Source organism: Lycorma delicatula, chromosome 2 (assembly GCF_047948215.1).
Source record: "Lycorma delicatula isolate Av1 chromosome 2, ASM4794821v1, whole genome shotgun sequence".
Classification (NCBI taxonomy): Eukaryota; Metazoa; Arthropoda; class Insecta; order Hemiptera; family Fulgoridae; genus Lycorma; species Lycorma delicatula.
In genome coordinates, this window is record NC_134456.1 from 87,554,583 (window position 1) to 87,574,446 (window position 19,864).

The 19,864-nt window shown below is 29.1% G+C and overlaps 1 protein-coding gene across 18 annotated transcripts in view; it reads right to left on the reverse strand.

Annotated features, from left to right (window-relative positions):
* mbl (splicing regulator muscleblind) overlaps positions 1-19,864 on the reverse strand; it is a 734,546-nt gene that overhangs the window by 245,163 nt on the left and 469,519 nt on the right. The window contains exon 1 of one of the 18 annotated variants that reach the window (XM_075355742.1): positions 3,641-3,671. The exons of the other annotated variants lie outside the window; for them this stretch is intronic. The gene's annotated coding sequence lies outside the window, so the exon portion shown is untranslated. Of the gene's footprint in view, positions 1-3,640; positions 3,672-19,864 lie in introns of those variants that run through there. 18 annotated transcript variants of the gene reach the window in all.

Consider the following 19,864-nt stretch of genomic DNA (forward strand, 5'->3'; position numbering starts at 1 on the left):
TCTTTCAAGGATAAAACTTTCCAAATTATATGTTACAAATTATAATTTTCTCTTAATTTATCACTAATAATTTTCATCTCGTTTCGCAAACTTGTTTTCAAATATAATATTGAATATTTAAATTAGTTAATAAATGATTAGTAATGAGTATATGTCAGCAACTATTTTTTATAGCATCTTGTATCCTGATAAAAGAACAACAAAACATGAGATAGTCATACATGAAAAATAAACAGTAATAGGTAAAAGACGACAATAAAAATAAGTAGAAAACTAGTTAATAATTAAGAACATAATAAAACAAGAAAAAAATGAGTGTTCAACGTCTGAAAATAACATCTAAAACTCATATAAAATCAATATTCTCTTGTATGAGCATTTGGACTGTTATATAAATAATGCAATAATGAAGAAAAAACTAAGCAAGCAAATAATATAAAGTAGAAGAAACAAAAATAAAATGTTTCTATCCAACTATTTTATTTTACATCAATATGGAATATAAAATGTAGCAAAAAAAAAAGAAAGAAATGGAAATAAGTTTGTCAGGAAATATTACGCCACTCGTGGGAGTAGAATAGACGCCAGCAGCACGAAAGTGAGCGTCTTTGGCGCGCTGCCAAAGTATCTTATAAATAGAAACTGTGCTGATCAGTGGAAGGAGTACGGTACAAAAAAAAAGACAAATACTACTATTCAACTGCATTTACTCTTAACATGATGTGTAAAAGAAAAAAGATAAACTACTATGTAAATACCTGGCAAGTAAAGCAATTAAAAATATAAAATGGTCATTCACATTCTAGCGATATCATAATTAATAATATATAATAATTAAACATATAAAATAAATTTACACAATTTAAGAACGTCTTCAATATACAGAGTGTATCGCGAAGTTCAACGAAATAATGGAAAAAGTTCATATAAACCTATGTTCTAAAATGCTTCACTTTTTCACTTCAGTGAAAAATTTCGCTCGCACTTCATTTACCCTGGTGAAATAAGGAAGTTATTTAAGAAGCAGAATTTAGTGATTTCTTACGGTTTGTGACCTGAAAAATCAAATAAAATAGGTCCCAGACACGTATCTGCAGAGGTTTTGAGAAAAAAATTAATTTTGGATTATGAAATTGTAATGAAATAAGACTAGATATAACCGTTTAATTCACTAAGAATAAAGAAGTATAATTTATAGGTTTACAGACTGTGGAAGCATAATTTATTTTTTTTTAAATTCTACTAACAGTGGCGGATTTCTAATTAAGGTAGCTAGGCTATAGCCTACAGCAGCAATTTTTGAAAGCGGTAATGGGCCGCACGGCGAGAGTGCCGGCCGGTCGTTCAGCCTATAGACGGGGCACATTTGTAAATCCGCCCCTGTCTATTAAATCGTATCAAAGAAGGTAATAGTGTTACATTATATTTTTCTATTGTTTTTATTTCAAGGATTATAAAAAGATTATTTATAATAATAGATCATTAAAATTACAATAAATTTTAAATCTGTATATAAAATTGATTCGTACAATTTTTATAAAATTGTATTATGTAGAATAAACGTCGCCTGAAAGGAATCTGCTTCAAAATTATTCGAAAACATATGTTTTTTCTATTATTTAAACCATTTTATTCATTTTATCATTTACAATTTTAGAAATCCCAATCAAATATGTTTATTCATTATCAAGGTTATAAAATAATAACCTTTCTTTTTCTGTTTAGCCTCAGGAACCACCGTAAGGTATTTCAGAAGATGATATGTATCAATGTAAATGAAGTCTTCTATAGTCTCAGGTCGACCATTCCTCATATGTGTAGTTAATTGAAACCCAAACACCAAAGAACACTGGTAACCACAATCCAGGGTTCAAATCCATATAAAAATAACAGTCTTTACAATAATTTGAACCTTACAATTCTCATCTTCGAAATCAGCTGATTTGCGATGACAAGTTCACCACTAGTCCAACCCGATGGGTTAAAACGGTAATCAGTTCAAAAGGAAATAACCCACCGAGTTGGTCTAGTAGAGAATGCGTCTTACAAAATCAGCTGGTTTGGAAGTCGAGAGTTCCAGCGTTCAAGTCCTAGTAAAGTCAGTTATTTTTACACGCATTTGAATATACTAGATCGTGGATACCGGTGTTCTTTGGTGGTTGGGTTTCAATTAACTACACATATGAGGAATGGTCGAACTGAGACTGTACAAGACTACACTTCATTTACACTCATTCATATATCATCCTCATTCATCATCTGAAGTATTATCTAAAAGGTAATTACCGGAGGCTATATAGGAAAAAGAAAGTTTAAAAGGAAATACTATCAGAACTATATGTAATAATTACTTTATAAGCTTACACGATTCCTATACAGTTTCTCATAGTATAGTATTTACGGAAGGTTCTCAATCACAAGAAAGTAGATTTTATTATTACTTTTAAATTGATCCTATTTTTTTAATGTTCCAGAGATTACAACAAACATGGATAAACATAATCTAAAACCAAAAAAATTATGACTTAGTGCCAGTAAATTTAACCGATATTCAAAGATTTAGAAGTTAATTTTTTTTTAATAATTATTGTATATATTAAATTGGATTCGTTTACCAAAGATATTTCATAAAAAAACCTGTTAGCCATGCACTGTGGCGTGCTACCTTCTTGGAACCGACGTGATTGAATTCCACTTATGTTAACAGACTAATGAAATTAAGTTTGTTAGCACAATAACGATCATTATCAACTGTATTTTCAAAAGTAGATTAGTGTCACAATTCTACTAGCAATTTTTTGCTTCTTGGGGGTTAGTTGTCGACCACAATCGTGTATTTTGTAAATTAATATACTCTGTAAAAACGTAACGTCGAGGATACCTGCGGAGTTTTGGTCAATAAAACGTTTAAACGTTGACAATAATTTAGTCTTTTGGCATCATCTATAGGTTTCAGATCTTGAACATACATTACTTTGTAGGAGAAAAGTTTGCTTCTCTTCTTACAGCTTTTTGTGCGGTAAAAAATCCGATATCTTGCTGCTGTACTAACTTACGCATCAACTTTGATAGACTTTCGGCCGTAGCATCTGAAATATCAAACAGCTTCTGTTCGTTTAGTTTTAGACGGTCTTCCACTTCGATAAGCGTCTTCAACAGAGTCTGTTGCCCGAAATTCTTCGAAAAGAGTTCGAACTGCATTATGGTGAGAAACAGGTGTATTTGAAAACTTTTCAGAAAACTTTGTTTCACTAAATCAGTATATGTGTCACTTTTACGAAAAACGTGTTCAACGAAAAAAATTCGTTCCTCTAGTGAAAGAACAATTACGTTTCTCGTAACGATTTATTCCTATAAACGAAATAAAATAATGCACGTTCAATCACAACTCAAAAATTGACGCCTTGGTTTAATACTGAGTAACACTCAACAAACCACAGGACAACCAATCTAACGGCGAAAGAACAGAGTGCACCACAAACCTCTAAAGCATACTGCACAGCGACTTTTCGAACCCCATGTATAATACATCTACCAGGAAGGGAGAAAATAATTTAAATCTAATTCATCTACTAATTTTGGAAATAAAAATTAAATAACCTAACTTATTTAATAGAATAAGGTAAAAAGATTAACTTACGAAGAATTATCTTCCTGAATATGATAATTACCTGAAAAAAAAAGAAAACAATTATTAGTAAATCACATACGAGTAAATATTAAGAAATTTATACATAGTTTATAGCTATATTATTTATTTCGCTGAACATGCAATAGCGTAATTCACAAAAAAAATTGTTTATAGCACATTAACGTAAAATAATTACTTTTAGCATAAGTAGAAAACAATTAAACAAAAAATATCATCTGATATTTTTTCATAATTTAATAAAAGTTAAAGATTAAGCCACAATTATTAAATGTATTATTACATAAGTAACAATCAGTAAATTATATGTAAAAATGTGTTGCATACTTATTAATATTATTTTTGTAAGTTTCAGGGTTTGTCTAATGATTTTAATAATTTCTCAATTTTAAAAATTGTATTACTATTATTAAATATAATATTACACGAAAAAACAAAACCACGAAAAAACAAAACAAAAAAAACCAAATGAATAAAAAAAAAATTATGAATAATATTTTTTTTAAATCGCAAATCATTTAAAATAATTAACTGGTTTGCATAAGTGCAATATTACACGACTAAACCAAAAAAAAAAAAACTAATCCAAATTTGTTTACACCCTTTCATAGGTCTACTAAATTGTACGTTTATAGGGTGAACATAAATTAGTCAGTGCATTTTAGAAGTTAATAATATATGAACAACGCAGTGCAGCGCGCGTTGAATTTTTTCAAACATCAGCGTAGGTACTAGTGTTACTGATGACCTGATGACAATTTAAAAGTAATTGGCCCAAAATTACGGCAGTTATCGTGTCTACAAGAAAGTGAAATATATATATATATATATATATATATATATATATATATATACACAAACTTTTGAGCTGACGGTGGTTTTGGGGTCTGGGGTATGTAAAACGCGAAGATATGTCGAAATTTTCGGGAAGTCGAATCATGGTACCCGTTACTATAAATAGCTTTCTTATGAAATCTACCTAAAACACGGATGAAAGTACGCTGTGCTTTGTTATTTACGCTGAATAATTTACGATCACCCTGTACTTTGTATAGAACGAACATAATATGAAAATAATAAAATTATAACAAACAAATTATCATTACAGTTAAAAATATTTTTGACAAAAAAACTTAAATTTCATTTGAATAATTAATTACAAACATTATTTTGTTCATAATACATCCAAAAAATGTCTCAAGAGCTTAGGATGTTATTAAAAAAAAAAAAAAGAAAAGAAGATTACTAAGAAAGAGATTAAGTAGGCAGTTTTAGAGGAGATTTGTCTTTCAGATGATAAAAAAAGGGAAAGAAATAAAAGTAAAGAGACTCTAACACAATCGACCTAAATTAAAACTGGTGCTAGGTGATTAAATTCGCAGTAGAAAATTCCAATCGACCCAAAACTAAAAAATCTGTTTTTTTAGAAATTTAAAAACAAAATCCCAAAATTTACTACTTAATACTTAAAGGAATAAGTAAAGTATTTATGGCCTGTTAATGCTGTAATATTATAATAGAAAACTTTTTTATGGTAACAGAATCGAATAAATTCTTACAATAGTTAAAAAAAAAAAAATTATAAACACATTTGCATTTTTTTAATCAGTTTTATCTCAGTAATTATAAATAAAAATCAAGAATAAACCTCAACTGTTAGGGCAGAACCAATAACAAAAGCTTTAAGTATAATAATAATAATATTTAAAAACAATAATTTTTTATGGTCATTCTATTCCATTAATTAATTACTTAACGTATCAGGAAATTATTTAATCTTATTATAATTTAATTATGGAGAGGATGAATACGAAATAAAAATAACATTTAAAATCATTTTGTTTTAAAATAACATCTCACAATAGTTAAAAAAAAGTAAATATTTACACTACATGTGAATTTCGATATGTTATACAATCAAGAGTAACGGGAAAATTATATGCGGTAAATATAAATTATAAAAAATAATTAATAAAGCAAGAACTATTATAAACGAAACGCTACAAAAAAACCAGTAATTCTATCTGGGTTTATAAAGAATAACATTTTTAGATAATAATGTTTTCATGGCTATATACAGAGTGATTCAGGAGGAAGAAAAATTATAGGGAACTGTAAGTCGATCCAAACATATGTTTTATATAAATAAACTTACAGCTTAATTTTTCCACATTCATATAATTTTTCAGTCAAGTTTTGTTTTTAATAATAAAAGTTGATTAATTTTACTTTTTCATACATCACTATTTTTAGAATTAAATTTTTTACAAGTTTTGATAATAAAATTTATGCATTTATTAGTAATTTAACGATATTATTGTATTTTAAACTTAAAAAAATGTTTTTTGTCACCGACATTTTTTATTTTGCGTTCGATATCATGAAAACTACAGAAGATACAATTCTAGGACTTCAAGTCAAAAAACATAAGAAACTGTCAAGTTTACCCCCTTAAACTACGACATATTTCAGTATGATCTCATTTCACCGGGGAACTGAAATCCGGGGTAAATATTTTATTTTTAAATAACAGTAAAAAAAAAAAAAACTAAATATAAAAAAATTATCATCAGAATAAAGAATATTAATATAAAATGAATATTATAAATAAATCAGAATATTTCAATATGAAAAACCCATGACACCATAATCGTTAAAAGAGAAAAAAGGGAACTTACAAAAGGATAAAGTAACATAGTGAAATAGACATAATCTGTCTGGCGAGCATATCGGGAAGTGTGTAAAATAGACATAATCAAATGTATAAAATCAAAACAGACGTATTAAGTAGGCGTATATGAAAATAACCTGCATTAGTACCCGAGCGCGTATGATGATATAATTAGAATAAAATATATATAACTGAAATACAAACAGCTGCTAATTTAATTAAGGAACAATTTTTTATTTAGATTTATCAAACACTTTTTCTCTTAGTTTTTTTGATTGCAAGTTGTACAGAATTAATTTTAATAATTATATTTCCAAATATTAAGTTACTTTCTTTTGCGTTTCATTATACGCATTACCTTGCCTTGCGATAGATTTCTAGATAATAATAATAATTTATTTGTTTTAATTATTATAAAAAATCCGGGGAACAGAACTAGAATTTACAATAAAAATAATGAATATCTTCTCTTTCTATCAAGGGTGGAGTTAAAAAATTCAAATTGCAGATAATAATTTTACAAATGTAAAATTAAAAAAACAAACGATTTTGTGACTAGGTTTTCTAATGATATGTTTCTATTCTTTATTCCTTCAAATTCTGTAGTAAAATTTTATTCTTAAGATGTTTATTACAACACATTACAGCCTATTTCATCCATATATATATATATATATATATATATATTAGCAGACCAAGCAATGCTTTGCTATTGCTAGATTTGAGATTAAATGCTAGATTTATATAGATTAAATGAATACAATTGAAAGTTTGATAAAACATTAACAAAATGAACATAACAGAACTTCACAAAATTAATTTAACTTTTCCCTTTTCCCCATTTTCATTTAATCATATTCGCTCTCCACTATTTCCCCTTTCCCTTTCCTAATTTTCCATTTCTTTTCCCTTATTTCCCTTTCCCCTTTTCTTTTTTCTCCTTTCCCCCTTCATCCCTTTTTACCTTTATCAATTTTTCCCTTTCTCCCTTTTTCCCCACGCGTAAATCGGTCTACTAGTTTTTTAGTCTATAGGAGACACACATATCGGAATGGAATCGTAAAAATATTTAGTATAGCGTGTGTTGCTTTTACGTCAACAGATAGCGCTGTTTTTTAAAAAAAGGGCATGTTTTTAACTGTCACAGGTGTGCCATCTTAGGTATACATATATCAGGTATATAGTAAGTAATACGCGCGTATTCGAATGTAACGTTGTATCAAAATTTCAAAGCAATCGGTGAAGAACTATCGGTGATTTACGATTTTGAACTAACGAACATTTACATATTTATTTATATAGATATATAAAACTCCTACAAATTTTACCGCCCGGCATACTTTTCTAGCTGTTTGTATCTTATGATACAACCAGTAGAAATTATAAAAGAAATAAGGATTACAAATATATAACTAGCCAGCACGTCTAGCGGTAACCTTGACCCTCGGGGATCAGGTCAGCCCAGGCAAATCCTGGAGCGAACTCAGGGGAACCTCGGGGCCTCCCAAGTAGACTCCAAGAGGCGTACCCCGTGGCCGCAGAGCTCGTTTCGCTCCCAATTCCCAATCTGCCAAAGGAACCGACGCCCTGGACACCCGCAGAATTTGCTTCGGTCGCTATTCCCATCTACCCAGAGGACTCCACCCCCTGGATCCCCGCACTGTAGGTTATCCTCATGGTTGTAATAAATGAATAATAATTAAGTATTCAGATTTTATACAGACCTGAAAAAACTAAATTACAAAATAGAGAATAATATTAACTACGGTAACTAAGTACACACACCTTTGACGACAAAAAATTCATAACTTATTTCTTTGCCATGGTGGCAGAAATATAATAATGAAGTAAAAGAATTAAATTTCTTTTTCCTTAATGAATATCTTTAATTCACAACTTCACCATCCTTGGGAGGTGGGAAGAAATAATGAATATTTTTTACATCTTGACCGTCAAAGGAGCTCTCGGTCATGGCTTAAAAGTCCCTCGGTCATGGCTGGGATAACATGTTTGATACCTTCCCTGGGATGACATGTTTGAAAGTAATAACAAATTTGAAAGTAATCGGTTTGGTTCTCACGTGATGCGGTAACAGACATTTATATATTTTTCGAATAACCGTGATCCGTTAGATCGAAAGTGTACTCGATACATGCAAAAGTTAGCCTTCAACCTAACAAGTAACGCGTTTTAATTTTGAAAATCGGATGATTGTTAGAGATATAGAAGAATCCAATTCACCCCCCCCCCCCCCAACAATAGCGCCCCAGGAGCGCAATTTTGGGTTTTTTTTGTCAGTTGATGGTAATGATTGGTCTAGCCTCCCACCAGGTGCTCGCATACCTCAACACTGTAGCCTCACACGCAATTCCCACGGGAAGCGTGTTAAACAGATTTTTTTTTTTAATTTATTTAATGTTATTTTACTTAACGTAAATTTTATTTTATTATTTTTGGAAGATTATTCGTTCGATTGATTCCAATCATTCAGTTCAAACCCAGCTCACACCAGTGATACAGACTCACAGTTCATCAATTAAATTCATTCAAATTTTTGCTTCAACCGGAAAATTTTTTTTACTGCATATATACATAATTTTCAGAGATTTTTTGAGATAAAATCATAAAATGCATAATTCTCAGTTATGACTCAGTTATTCCCTCGTTCTCTTTGTAAAGTGGTACAGATTATAAATAAATACAACTTTTTAATTATATTGGGATGTGTGGCGTTAACCACATTAATTAAACTACTCAAATAGAAAACCCGTCAGTAAACATTTTTATCAATTCTCAACTGTTTTTTTCAGTATTTTTTTCTAATTCAATTTCAGTTATTTTAAAATTATTTATTGATTTATTTCAGTAAAAATTAATTAAAAAGTACTAACTTCAAAATCAGCTAAGTCAAAGAAAGCAACATTATATATAAACATATATATTTAAAATACTGGAAAATATGAAATTTTACAAATTTCAACTATAATATATTGAAATAAAAAAGTTGTTTGTAGTACTTAAGCAGCCAATCAATTTGTTTTAATTACTTTGACATTTTTTTTGTATAAATTGTAGTTATTTGATGAAATAAAATTATAATTAATTGATAAAATCTACCGTGATTTTTTTTTATAAGTTTTTCAACGAAATAAAATTTCAATCAATTTTAAAAATATGAGTTCAGTTATAAAAGAAACATTAAATAAATCAAACAGAATTATTATAATAATATTATGAATTTAGCAGTTAATAAAACGCACAAACTACATATTTATAAACGAGAAAAAAAAATTTAATTAACAGATGATATATTTACAAACATTTACAAAATTATTCATTGAAAATAATACACAAACAGAATCAATTAAATCGTCTAAAATTGAACAAGCATTGGCTGTATTATCATTTAAAATATTATAAACATTAATTAAATCAATTTGTAAACCAAATTTAAATCAATATTTAATAAATTATTTGACAAATTAAATAGTAAATAAAATATGGTTTAAATAATTTGTAAGCGCATTTGATTCCTTAAAAATTCGTAGACATTAATTTGTAAACCAAATCGAATCATGTTAACAATCATATTAATTTTAATTTTTCATAAAATAAAAAAATAAACAAAAGGAAAATAACATTTATAATTAATTTCATTTTATTTTAGGATGATGGTATCACGTCTTAATATCAAAATGTACCTTAGACAATAATGACAAAAACGTACAATACTAAAATTAATTGGCTTAAGAGTGACAGGAGGAAATTACAATGTATTGTCCACCGAACGGATGACATGATTTCATTCCGCTAACAGAGATGGGAACAATAAAGAGAGACTTCCCTAACGTAAAATTGCCCGCCTACTTCACCAACTAAAGAGAATTCCTTCTATAGCAATACCAAATGATAAACTGCTTTAAGGAAACCTTAATGATACTAATCATACTAATAATTAAATAATAATCAATACAAATATATCATAGAATTTTAATTCCTATAAAAATGCCAAATTTGACTCGTACATTGTAGTAATTTAGAAAAAAAATTAAAAATTAAAAAATACGACTGCCAAAAAAAAAACATTGCTTTTTAATATACGACAGGATATTTAAAGAGCCTGTAGGTGAATATTTTGTATATTGTATTGGTATATAGTATAATTTTGTTTTCACTTTTTTTAAATATATATATATATATATACAGCGTAAGACACTCCGATAACGTAAAGATCCCAACACGGAGTCATACGTCTAAATCGGTCCAGCAGTTGAGCTGCTGTGGTTAAACGAACAAACATACATACATCCTAAATACATTACACTCCTTTTTTTGGGGTAGCCCTGTAAATAGAGTATTCTTGTTTTTTATCAATAAACCAGCTTTGCTAGGATCATAGTATGACCCAAAAATTAAAAGTGAGAACATTTTTCTTGTTTCTTAAACAATCCCAGAGCGACCGGTACAGCCTTAAAGCATTCACTCCGAAGTGTCATGGGGCAACAGACCGCCCCACCCGGACTTGGCCTCCCTCCAGAGGCCCCCATCTGGTGTCTCCCCTGGATCATAGGAACAACCCGACTTCCGCTTCTTGATAGCCGAGATGCCCCTCCCCAGTGGCCTAACCGGCCCTAAAGTTCCAGGCATGCCCTTCCCCTCAACGCGCCCTCTCATACCATCTGGATCCTCCGGGGCATCATCGGAAGCACCCAGCCTCCCTCGCTCTTGCGTGCGGGCGAACCAAGGTGTCCTAGGCAAGGAGGCTGCCTGCTTGGCCCTAGACGTCGCCAAGTTTCGTCCCGATTTCCTTTGTTTTTTGAAGTCTTATTTCATATAATTTAAAGTCAAAAATATTTACATCAAAATTACTTTTTACTGCAATTTAGACAATATGTTTCTGAAAGTTTCATAAAAATCGCTTTTATTACCACGGCATATGAAGATCGATAAACATGGATTAAGGAAAGATAAATTGATCGTTAAAGAATCATTCTTACGTTGAGCCTATATAAATATTTAGTTGAGCTGTACCAACCAATATTTTCCTTAAAGCTTCCACCAACTTTTTTTTATCTCAATACGGAATTCACGAACATCCAGAAAAATAACCACGTTTTTTATAAAAAAAAACAAAAAAAAAAAAACAAACTGTCGTACGATTCATTTGAATTTTCCAATTAAATTACATAAAATAATCGATAAAAATCTAATTTTAATAATAAAGCAAATATCCATAAAATAAAAGAAGGAAAATTCTACTAAAATAAAAATATATAAATTATATCTAATTTTACTGAACATAATAGAATAAATAATGCAATAATAATAATAAAATAAATTGTAGAAAATAACTTAATATTTTTAATTTTCCATTATAGAAAATAATAATAATTAATATCGACAAATTAGAATAACTTACAGTTGAAAAAATACACATAACAATAATTTATAATGAATAATTTAATATTTAAAATATATGATATGATATTTAACATTACGATATGAAAAACAATATATTATTTTCGTAATTTGCCGACAGACAGTAACGGCAGGAGAGTGGTTCATTTTATTATATCAATAACCGACTAGTTAACAACATACATCTCTATATAATTTTAATATTTTACATTACATTTTTTTTTTTTATATAATTAAATTTTATTAAACAAAGTTCTGATAAAGGGAGTTTTTTTTACGAAAGTAATAAACCAAAAAAAAAAATGCTTAAGTATTTAAAAAAAATTCATTTGGCACGCCGGAAGGCAGAGGTAGATTTCACCAGGCAAAACAGGGGTAGGCGAACTCGGATTGTACGAGCTCGTATCAAACATTACTTTCCATGTTTTAAGGACACTACGTTTTATCATAGACTACAAGCTATTGCTAAATTTATCAAGACTTCCTTATGATTCCTATCCCTATTAAGGAGAAAAATGATTTTTTTTTGTCCTTCAAACCCCATTTTTTCCACCCCTTGACCATTATCCAAAGAATAGTAGGAACTTTAAACGAATTCGATGTTTTACTTAATATGAGTTATGGCGATATTTTGTTTTTATTGTTCTTTTTTTTTGTTTTAATAAAAAAATATTAAAAGCTCTTTTTAACAACATACAAAAAAATATACTTCTATTTTAGTTAAATATATTTTAAGATAATAAAATATATTTTTACTAACTCCACGTCGCAGCTTTATTCGCGCTATGGTTACTTGCGTTTACCGTAGAGATCAATCATTTAATTTTATGTTTTTTAGTCAAGTAACTTGACTAGCAGGTCCAGCCAGTCGTATCCTTCGTACCCTTAAATTTAAAAAAAAATCCGAAACGGGTTTTAAATATTTATTTGAAGAGTATTTGCAAACCCAAATCTACTCAATATCTCGTTTCTACAGTCGGGATTGGGAAAATTTATAACCACTGTTATAAAATCAGTTTATTCACATGAAGATTACTAAATATATAGGAAAATTTTTTCACATGTAACCATTGTCGGATTGAGTAAATTTAAACTTTTTCTTGACTTAAAGATGGAAATCTTTTTTTCCCTACATAGCACCGGTGTAATATATCTCCGCCTTCTCGCTTGCCGAAAGGGTTTTTTCGAGATGAAATATATCTTAAATACCTTCTCAGTTATGCAAAGAAACATGAGTAAAAATTTGGTTGCGATTGATGGAGTAGTTTTTTGTTTAACACGAACAAACAAAAACCCTCTTCTTCTTTATATAATAGTATAAATATAGATAAAACAATTTTACGAAAGTAAAATTTTTTGATGAATAACATAGCTATTTATTTATTCAGACTTGAGTATTACTATTTCTTTTTCATTAATATCAAAAATCTAACCGGAATAATTAAATTTTAGAGTACTACTGGTAATCCGTCAAAAAAAAAATCGTTACTATTAATAGAGGAAAATAATATAATTCAAAATAAAAAACCAGTGCAATTGAAAATGATCAAATTCCAATTCTAAATCTGAAAAATAAAACAGGCTATTAAAAATAAAAATTGAATAATATTATACACGTTTTTTTTCTCGAAATAACTAACGATCATAGATAATATATATTCCTTGTAGCATAACGGTATGTTTGATCCCTTGACCCCTTTAACTTCATCTCAATTCCTTCTCTTATCGATCAAGGACAAAAGCCCTAATGCTGCTTTAGTGCTGCTTTTCTTTCATATAAAAATTGGCATAGGGTGGGATACAGTACGTCTTTGTATATATAAGGGTGGGAAGGTCGCGAATCAGTTTATTCTATTAAAAACCGGTTACACAGATGAAGGTCAAGCCACCCCCTTTCCCACGCACTGACCGGCCGCCCTTCTTTCATTACGAGCTGCTGCAAGTAGAAGCTGCTGTAGCAAGCGATCATCTACGTTATTAAAAAAAAAAAAAAAACAAAAAAAAAACAAGAAGTAAAATCTACGCAATAGGTCTCTTCTAACACCGATCCTTTCCATCTGTTTATATAACGTATAGTTTATATTGCAGTTTCAACAACCTACCTTTATATCAGCCATCATATCCGCCGGATACGCAACGTTAACAAACTTTTTTATCGATCTTATACTGAATTTATACGAAATGCATATAAGTCCTTTCAACAATATTATTATTATTACACATCAAAAGCTGTTTGTATTCTGTATAAAAATAAATTTATTGAGAATACTTTGTTGAATTACTTGGATGTAGTTAAATTAAAATAATATATTATTAAAAAATAATAATAATGTTAAAATAAGAAATACAATTTTTTAATCAGGGGTTAAAGCTGATGGCTTTTCATCTGGGGGGAATGATAATTTTTAGAGTAAAGATTTGTTATTTCGATAAGAAAATTATAAGTTTTTAATAAATTGAACTGTTATTACGCGAAGAAGGGGGAAAAATATTAAGAATCTATGTAGTGAAATGCACTTGTAACAGCTTATCCTTTGCTATGTTAATTTTGTCTATATTGAAGACCCATTATCTCAGGACCTAGTTAATGCTACAACCTTCAATTTTTTTCTGGATATTTGGTATTATAAGAAGATTAGATGCATCTAGAAATATAACTATAAACTACTACCCTAATGAAATATACGGATTGGTTACTCGTCAATCTTTTGTAAAATTTTTACGGAATTAAGAACCGGATTAATTCCAAGATGCTGCAGAACTTCACACTTTCTTATGTTTCCATTACTAAACGTTGACCCTGCATCATGAACCTACAAACGCAAGTGTTTTCTTTCTTACAAAAACATTTTTTGTCAATCGGTTCCAAATTATGTGGTTGAGAGACTCTTTGAAATTCTACGATAGTTCATGGAGACATTTTTTTAAAAATCTGCATTAGATAAACTTTGAAATATTGGCTTTATATCTTGAAGAACAGACAATGGAAAAAAATTGTTGTGTCAAGAACAGTTTTTACTGTTACATTTATCAGTTTTAGTGGGAAATTGAGCGTCGTTGTCTGCAAAACAGCTGTGACGCAGTTTTTAAACAAAATAATCATAAAAAATGTATTTGTTACATATTGTTATGAATCTTATATCAAATGATTTCAGAATGACCGAGAAGAAATTCCAATAAAACTTCTTTTTTTTTAATCTTTATCGGTTAAGAGTGCCCTGATGTTATTGCATGGTTAAGTATATTTTAAGCACTAAGTAAATAAATAAATAAACTATTTATAAAAGAAAAATATTCCTTTACCCATTTTTTAAAGCAGATTTTGAGAAAAATAACCAGTTGTAATTGCCAAAATGAGAATTTACCCTGTTATACGAAATGTTTTTACTTCATTGTACGAAGTAAAGAAAGTATTGTGATCGCGAAAAATGTAGGTTTTCAGATTTCAACGGGAATATCCATTTCGACCATCTCTGAATCCATTTTGACTAGTATTGGCACGACGTCTGTATGTACGTATGTGTGCATGTATCTCGCATAACTCAAAAGATTAGCCGTAGGATGTTGAAATTATGGATTTAGTACTTTTGTAATATCTAGTTGTGCACCTCCGTGTTGTTTGCAATCGACTAGACCAAAAGTGTCCAAAAAAGCCAAAATAAAAAAAAAATTGGATTTTAGACTTTTTCTTAACTGCAGTAATGAGCTCTCATCGAGAGCTTTTCAACGATTTAAGTGGTACTTATTTTCATTGGTTCCAGAGTTATAGCCAAATAAAATGTTAATTATTTAAAGGGGAAGACACATCGGTTCAGATCAGACTTCATCTCCTTTTTTTAATATTTTTTTTTAATTTAAATACATTGATTTATTAATCTCCGATTTTAAAAATATTTTTACAATAAATAATTCAATAATAACATTAAAAAAATATATATGAAAAAATATCTGAAGTTATTAATAAAATAAAGTTTTATGTATTTTTCATTTAAAAAAAAAAGTGTATATGTAATTAAATAGGCGTACAAGGAAGTCATGTGGTGTCCACATCAGTTTTTTGTTTCTTTTAAACTACTTGAATTTGACTGTAATGCGGATGTCGCATGGTAAAAATTTATTTTTGTAGGAAACAAAAATTAAGGTTAAAAATGGAGAAAAACGTAGTATCTAATGCGTAGTAACTGAGAGTAAATTGGTGAGTGACATTGCAGTAGGTTACGTCAGATAAAAGGAGACTACGGACTGGTTCTTCAGGGAATATTTTATGAGAAATCGTTATATATACGTCGTTACGCTTAACAACAACGAACGTTATCTCGTTTCGCACGGTCAATATTAAACCAAACAAAAAACGTATTAAAAAATACAAATTCTATTTTAATATATATATATCGTTAAAAATAGGCAATAAAATGACTGACAAACAATTTGTACAAAGAGTTAAATCATTCTTGACCTAGTTTAATATGGTTGTATGCACACCTAACAACAATTAAATGCAATAATAGTAAAATAATTAATACGACAAATGTAACAATATAATTTTAAGCATGTTCAGAAAGCTAGAACGCAGTTCAACACAGAACGGTTAACAGTACTGAAAATATAGTAATGTATATTACTATATTTTCAGTACGGTATATTAAACATTCAAAGATACACGCCCACTCAAAACATTGTGTGCTTATTTCTGTAATAGAAGTTAATCTACACAATAATAGTCGGGAAACCATATAGTAGCAGTTCTCAGCATAACACAAAAACCTCACCGTTCCATGATACTGTAGTTTAAATTCTTAACCTATATTAACATTCTGGAATTGTTTTTCTTATTTTTTGCCATAAATAAATGTTTACCAAAATGATTTCGCAATTTTATGCGATTTTTCAAGAAATAATTATTTCAATAAGTCATTTTTTTTTTAATTAAAAGAAAATGGGTTATTAATTTGATAAGGAAAAAACTGAATAGTAATGAAAAACAACCGTTGTTATGTCGGGTATATATATATATATATATATATATATATATATAAAATGTTCAACTTTCCATATCAGTTTCAGGGGGTTTCTCAGGATACATCTTGACAGAAACACATAAAAATCAAAGGGGTCCATTAAACCATAGGTTTTAAAACCTATTTAGGGAACTTCAGGGCCCAAAAACAAGAACAGTTTCTCAATTCGAATTGCATTTACATGTTTTGTTATACACATATTTAAAATTCTCAGAAGATGGAACGACTTCAATTATTTTTTGTTATTTTATAGAGATATTCCTGTAGTGGTACCACTGCAATTGTTATCCAATTAACTTAAGTGATTATGATTTTTTTTTTACGGTATATTAAATTCTGTGTACCCTTTTTTTAACGTCATTATTACTCAACATTGGTATGTTATACGGTAATGACGTAAAACAGTGATTTCAAAAAATAAATTGACAAATTCTACGCCATTACGTTAAATTATTTCGCGTGAAAATGCAACTATGGAAGAACAATTTAGATTCCTCTTTAATTTAGACTTTCTGAATTAGAAATTTAGAGAAAAATGCTTTTTTTTAAACTTGTTTGTTAACGATGTAACAGTTTTACTCTTAATAAACGTATAGATATAAAATAATTTCATTCAGCAGGCTGGTTATGTCAACTAAAGACTAATATTTAAAAAACCAATAATATCTATAAGGTGATTCAAAAAGGACTTTACAACTTTAGTAGAATATAAAAATGTATTTAGATAACTTACAAATTCGGTTGCGGTCTCATTTCATAGAAAAACACATCACGTTTGTCATCCAACATTCACATTGCTTCGATGTGGTTTTCATTTGTAATGCGACACACATCCCACCTGAATTCAATTTCATTGCAGAATGTAGCCACCAAGTCAGGCGTTTATTCAACCTCTGCAGCTGCGGCGTTTATTTGAAGTCTTAGCTCAATAAGATCGGCAGCAGTAAAATGTGACCCGATCTTTAATGAAAACCCATAAGAAAAGATCTAGGGGGATCAAATTTGGGGGCGAGATAGCCAAGCGATTGGATCTTCACCACCGACCTGGGAATCTAGTATCAAAAAAATCTCGTATGTCTAGGCGGTAGCAAGATGGTGTCCCGTCCTGCTGATAATAAAGGCGTCCATTCTGGTCATTATCATCTAATTGTGGAATTAGAAAATTTTGAAGCATGTCTAAATAAAAGATATATGCGGTTGCCTCCTGGAAAAAGAACGGGTCGTAGAATCTTTGATCGTTTAGGGTACAAAAATCATTGACTTTAGGCCTATCACGAATTTGCTGTAAAGATTCATTAGGGTTTTCAGTAATCCATATTCTGTAGTAAGGGTGTTCACTTTAAAATGAGAAACATGAACTGTGATGTAAAAATCACGTTGAACTGCAGTTGCTGACTGCAAATCGTGAAATAAAACACATAGCGAGCAAGTTTTGCACCAATAAATACATCCATTTTAACAACACTGGTAAGAGCATTGGTGGCCGAATTCGGTATTAATGAACTACGTGAGTCAAAACTTGTTATGTTTTGCTATGAAATGAGACCTCAACCGAATCTGTTAGTTATCTAAATACATTTTTATAAGCTTTTAAAGTTTTGAATCACCTGGCATATACTTATATGAAGAATATAAGTACAGTTTACTAACAGTTTCATTATTCAGAAAACTAATTTTACATAAAGTAGTATAACAAAAAAATAAATAAATAAAAGATTATACATGAAGAGGAAAAAATACAACTTCACTTTGTAAAGTAAAAAAACTTAATTAAGAACATAAATTGAACAGATACACACCTACGTACAGAAAGAAACAATCAGAAGGCTTAGAAATCAGAACATCAAAAAACTATACAAAAGTAAATATCCGACTGTTGAATATAATTTCTGAACGATAACATTAGTAACGAACTCACAGTTTGATTGGTTCATAACTTAGTTTATACAGATGAAATTTAAAATGTACGCAACCGTCATTTTTGGACAAAATCTAACTGTTTTTTTGTATTAATTCTTTTTACGTTTTTTTCAATCATTTTAACAAGAAAAAATGTAATCCCCATTAAATTTATAAAAATAATTTTTCTAAATTACTTTTAAAACTTCAGAATTTTCCCCAGTTATGTTTTTTCACAAGAAACACGGGACAAATATAAAATATATATACTCCCGTAATGTAGATGTGTAAACACATCTATATGTGAATCACATCTAAAGAAAGAGTGAACAAATTATATACAATGAAGTATTAAATGGAAACAAAAATAAACACATTTCTGAGTTCTGAGCTTCTATAAACTAAATATTTTTAAAACATATTTACCAAATATTATCTTCAAATTGATAGAGAAATATGAAAAGTTTCATATCTCTTTTAGAGAAATGAAAGAACTGTTAAATTTTGTAAAAATCAACATTGGACTTATCTTAAAACCACTTCTGAACTTTGTATTTAAAAAATTTGTATTATTTAATTATGAATTAATCTTCCTTTCTTTTTTAGAAATTGATGAATTAATTCACCACAGAAGTTTACAAGAAGCTTATACGGGGGAATATGAAGATGGAAATTTGTAGTGTATGAAAAATGTCATACCCGGCCGGGATTCGAACCAGGGACATGCAGACCATACTACCACTTCATATAGGGGATCTTTTATTTTTATTAACTGATTATCAATGGTATTTTACTAGTTATTTCCTTTAAATAATACATTTTATAGGTATTTAATACGCACAGAATTGTTATGAAACACTATAATTTATGTATACATACGAATATGCAATTTACATAAATAATATAATATAAACATTAAAAGATAAATAATAGTTGCATAAAATATAAATAAGAGGTAAATGAATATAGAATATATCAGTTAGCAAATAATGACGAAAATATTCACATAAGTAGTGAAAATAAAAATAATTTTATTTAATAATAATAAAAAAAAAATTCAAACATAATTTTAAACTGATAAGTAGCAATTCTTTTAATAAACATGGTCCACAAATAGTACGGGGTCAAATAATTTTTTTTATTGCATCAGTAAAAATAAAAAATATGTCGTTATGTAATTGAGATTAAGTATTAATTGAAACTGCAAAT